The sequence below is a fragment of the Lagenorhynchus albirostris genome, chromosome 1 (assembly GCF_949774975.1).
Source record: "Lagenorhynchus albirostris chromosome 1, mLagAlb1.1, whole genome shotgun sequence".
Taxonomy (NCBI): Eukaryota; Metazoa; Chordata; class Mammalia; order Artiodactyla; family Delphinidae; genus Lagenorhynchus; species Lagenorhynchus albirostris.
In genome coordinates this window covers 80,357,370-80,362,359 of record NC_083095.1, presented here as the reverse complement: position 1 = coordinate 80,362,359, position 4,990 = coordinate 80,357,370, and the positions used below count along the sequence as shown (strand labels likewise).

The window sequence follows — 4,990 nt, the reverse complement described above, 5'->3', positions numbered from 1 at the left end:
GATAAACAAAAGTAGATATACATAAATATATTAAAAAGTTGTAGATTTCTGGTTGCTTGAGATAATGATATATTTTCTGATGTGTCCCATTCCAAAGTCTATCTGCTGAAATACAGCACTATAATCTGCTTTCTGAGTCCTATAAGGTGTAGTTTTAAAATTAAGGTCACAAGAAGGTGAAGACAGGCAGTAATACACTTGTTGACCCTTCACAGGAATTCCAGATAAAACCCCAGAAGTTGAGTCAGAGATAATCACAAGATCTGGAATTTACAATAACAAACTCTCCATATATCTACCTGTCAGACTTCTTCCTCTTAGGGAGGGACAAAAGGTCACTAAAATAGCTTTTTTTTTCATGAAAATGTTTTTACCCTTCTGTGGAGAGTAATGAGAAGTTATAGTATAAATTATATAGGGATATTAGATTTTTTTTCATTGACACTGTTTATTCTTAAAGGCCCAAATATTAATAACATTTTTTCAGGAAGATTATAGTAGAAGTGGGAAAAAAGTCATAACAAGAACAACAAAAAAGGAAAACAAAAGATTGATTACTGAAGCGAAGATCAAATGTTAGCAAATTTCATAAGATTGAACATGTGAGAAAATTCTAATTTAAATGAAATTCAAAACAAAATCCATGCAATTTTTTCAATCCTTATGTAGCCATATGCTAAGGTGAGGTAGTGCGATATTAAGTAAAGGCATCACATGCTTCATCCTTTTTCTACTTTTTTCCTAGTAAATAGAAAAAATAATGAAAATACTGCCAGTTATTATTATAATTTTCCTAGCAATAATTCTGTTGATAAAATTCTGTTTTCTTAGGATTTCATAGGCAATAGAAAACAGTGTAGAGTTAGATTCTTTTAAGTGTGTTGTCAGTTCTACAATATTAACATCATAATTTTACTTTCCTTTACAAATATGAGATCAGCCGTGGCTAAGTATTAAAAAAGTAAATCCGTGTTATTATTTCCCATCTCTCTCCACCCTGGGTTTTGGTTTAAAAGACAAATATTATAGAACATTCAATTTATTTTCGTGATCTACAGCATGGATATAAGTCTTAAAATGAACATATACAGTATACTTGAATTTGTACATCTTAGTAATGTTTAGTGTTTCTAATGTAACAGAAATGTATAGCATTTCTAAAAAAAAACTTTATCATCTAAGAATATGATACATCTATCTTAAAAATTCAATGACATTTTTTTCAAAAGAGAAAAATATAATAATATCTTATTTTCATTTCTTATTATATGATGAGGATTACAGGCAATATTGTTGTTAGAGGCAATCAACATTTTCCAAAAGCCAAGCAAAAGACACATGTTGTCACTTAACCTAAACGATCTTATCTATCTGGTATTCATTCTGTATGGCCTGTGACTTTCCATTAATGTGAGATAGAGAGGTAATGGGGAAGGGAACAACATTTATTGAGATGCTATCTCAATGCTATTTTTCATTTTACAGATGAAGCTAAGGGTGTGAGCCATGTTTGTTTTGCTTACTTGTTAACAGAATGAATATTTTTAAATTAAAGAGGAAAACTTTTCAAATCCTTGGACTAATCAATTTACATAAAGCAATTGGAAATGCCAACCGAAACCTAAGTGATATTGTTTGATCTGCCTATTTAAGACAATAATTCTTTTTTTTTTTTTTTTTTTGTGCGGTACGCGGGCCTCTCACTGTTGTGGCCTCTCTTGTTGTGGAGCACAGGCTCCAGACGTGCAGGCTCAGCAGCCATGGCTCACGGGCCCAGCCGCTCCGCGGCATGTGGGATCTTCCCAGACCGGGGCACGAACCCGTGTCCCCTGCATCAGCAGGCGGGCTCTCAACCACTGCGCCACCAGAGAAGCCCAAGACAATAATTCTTGCTTGTCTTACGAATGTTTTCCCGAATTATTCTTTGTTTCTCTTAAAAATATGGAAACTTGATTGGTATTGGTTGATTCCTGATTTATAACTTGCATATTCTTCTTGCTTGGTTTATGAATCATCAGGCTACAGGACAAAAAATAACCAGTAAGATGACTTTCTCCATTTCCTCAGGTTTTACTTATAAATTATGTGCATCCTTTCTCCAAAGCTAAACAAAATTTCTTATCCAAATTCCCATTTCTTTTAGGAAGTCTGAATTAACAAGAAATCAAACAATATCACTTTTCTTTTATCTCAGACTTTCTATTTGGAATCAAGTTTGTTTTTGGATCATTTTTATTGTCTCTTCTCGGTTTGTATGACATCCTTAACTCTTCGTTGCATCTGACAAAAGACATGCTCTGTTTTTTTCCTTTTTAAATTAATTTTTATGTGGAATTCAGATGAGAAAGAATGCGGTATTGCTTTGACTGCCTGCCATAATATAAAATGTAGTAAAATGTACAGCTGGTGGTAGTGTAGTTAGAATTTTTTAATGAAATATAAAGGAAAAGATCAAGTGCTTAATTTTTACATGCTGCATTTCATTTAAAAAATTCATGGTATCTTTTTGAATAATTTTTACTCATGCAGATGTTCTGAATATTGGAAACAGACGTTTATTTTATTTCCTTGGTTCCCATTTCACACTAAGCTTTTGCACAAAGAAGGTGGGCTGAATAGCTAAATTATTTGTGAGTCAGGATTCCAAGGGTAATTATTCTCAGATAATTGCCAAATGACTCATGGCAAGACTTTCAATAATGTGTACCTTGGTTTGTCTAGTTCAGATCTGGAGGATACTGGTCGTTTAACATAATAGAAAAGAACTTTAGGCTATTTAAGAAGACATGCATGTCAGTAAAAATGTGTTGACTCTTAAAATAATAGACAGCCCCATTTATATTATTTCTTAGTTGATGAATCATTGCTGTAAGAACTGTGTTTCACAAATTTCAGAATTTTGAAATTTCTAAATAATCAAAAGTACTTTTTCTTTTTAGCTTAACACACATTATAAGAAATTCAGTCTAAGTCATTTAGAATTAAGTGACTAGAAGTTATAATGGTGATTTAAGCTTTCCCCCCAAATTACCAGTACATAAAAATTTTGGCTCTGCGGCGTGTTCCTCGGAGACGCTCGGCCTTGCCCTGTGCCAGCCATGGCCGACTACCTGAGAGCGGTGGCACATCCTACATGCCAGACGATAGACTCACCGCACAGCAGCTGTTCAACTGCACGGACAGTCTCACCTACAGCGACTTTCTCATTCTCCCCGGGTACGTCGACTTCACTGCAGACCAAGTGGACCTGACCTCTGCTCTGACTAAAAATATCACTCTGAAGACCCCACTGGTTTCCTCACCCATGGACACAGTCACAGAGGCTGGGCTGGCCATAGTAATGGCGCTTACAGGCGGTATTGGCTTCACCCACTACAACTGTACATCAGAATTCCAGGCCAATGAAGTTCGTGAAGTGAAGAAATATGAGCAGGGATTCATCATGGACCCTGTGGTCCTCAGTCCCAAGGATCGAGTGTGGGATGTCTTTGAAGCCAAGGCCCGGCATGGCTTCTGTGGTATCCCCATCACTGACACAGGCCGGATGGGGCGCCACCTGGTGGGCATCATCTCCTTAAGGGACATTGATTTTCTCAAGGAGGAGGAGCATGACCGGTTTTTGGGAGCGATCTTGATGAAGAGGGAAGACTTGGTGGTAGCCCCTGCAGGCATCACATTGAAGGAAACAAATGAGATTCTGCAGCACAGCGAGAAGGGAAAGTTACCCACTGTAAATGAAGATGATAAGCTGGTTGCCATCATTGCCCAGACAGACCTGAAGAAAAACCGAGATTACCCACTGACCTCAAAAGATGCCAAGAAGCAGCTGCTGTGGAGCTGCCATCGGCACTCATGAGGATGACAAGTATCAGCTGGACTTGCTAGTCCAGGCTGGTGTGGACGTGATGGTTTTGGACTCTTCCCAGGGAAACTCCGTCTTCCAGATCAACATGATCAAATACATCAAAGAGAAATACCCCAGTCTCCAAGTCATTGGAGGCAATGTGGCCACAGCTGCTCAGGCCAAGAACCTCACTGATGCTGGCGTAGATGCCCTGAGGGTGGGAATGGGCAGTGGCTCCATCTGCATCACTCAAGGAGTGCTGGCCTGCGGGCGGCCCCAACCAACAGCAGCGCACAACGTGTGAGAATATGCACGGTGCTTTGCCGTCCCTGTCATTGCTGATGGAGGAATCCAAAATGTGGGCCATATTGCCAAAGCTTTGGCCCTTGGGGTCTCCACAGTTATGATGGGCTCCCTCCTGGCTGTTACCACTGAAGCCCCTGGCGAGTTTTCTTCTCTGATGGGATCCAGCTAAAGAAATATCATGGTATGGGTTCTCTCGATGCCATGGACAAGCATCTCAGCAGCCAGAACCGATACTTCAGTGAAGCTGACAAAATCAGGGTGGCCCAGGGGCTGTCTGGGGCTGTGCAGGATAAAGGATCCATGCACAGATTTGTTCCCTACCTGATTGCCGGCATCTAGCACTCCTGCCAGGACATCGGTGCCAAGAGTTCGACCCAAGTCCAAGCCATGATATATTCTGGAGAGCTCAAGTTTGAGAAGGGAACATCCTCAGCTCAGGTGGAAGGTGGTGTCCACAGCCTCCACTCATATGAGAAGCGTCTTTTCTGAAAAGGGATACAGCACACCCTCGGCTTTTCAATAAAAGTTTGAAAAAACAATTTTGACCAATGTCTTACTCTTTAGATAAAGTAGGGGTCCCTGGCTGGATAACTTACAGAGCCATGTGCCTGATAGTCATGGATAACCCATGTGTCAAAGTGATGATTTGCCAGCTTGGTTAATGAATGAATATGCAAAGGACCTCAGGATACGTTTTGTGAGTGATTATCATTATCAGTAATGATGAGAATGAATTTATTGTGAGTTAGGTTACTTTCCGTATTTACTAATCTTCATTTTTCAAAGTTATATCATTCTGGAAAGAAAAATTACTAATGGATTTCTATTTGACAAATCATC

The 4,990-nt window shown here is 39.1% G+C and overlaps 1 pseudogene; it reads left to right on the top strand.

The window, feature by feature from the left end:
• Window positions 1–3,098: 3,098 nt before the first annotated feature.
• Window positions 3,099–4,689, top strand: LOC132531070 (inosine-5'-monophosphate dehydrogenase 2-like; annotated as a pseudogene).
• The last annotated feature ends 301 nt before the right edge of the window (window positions 4,690–4,990 follow it).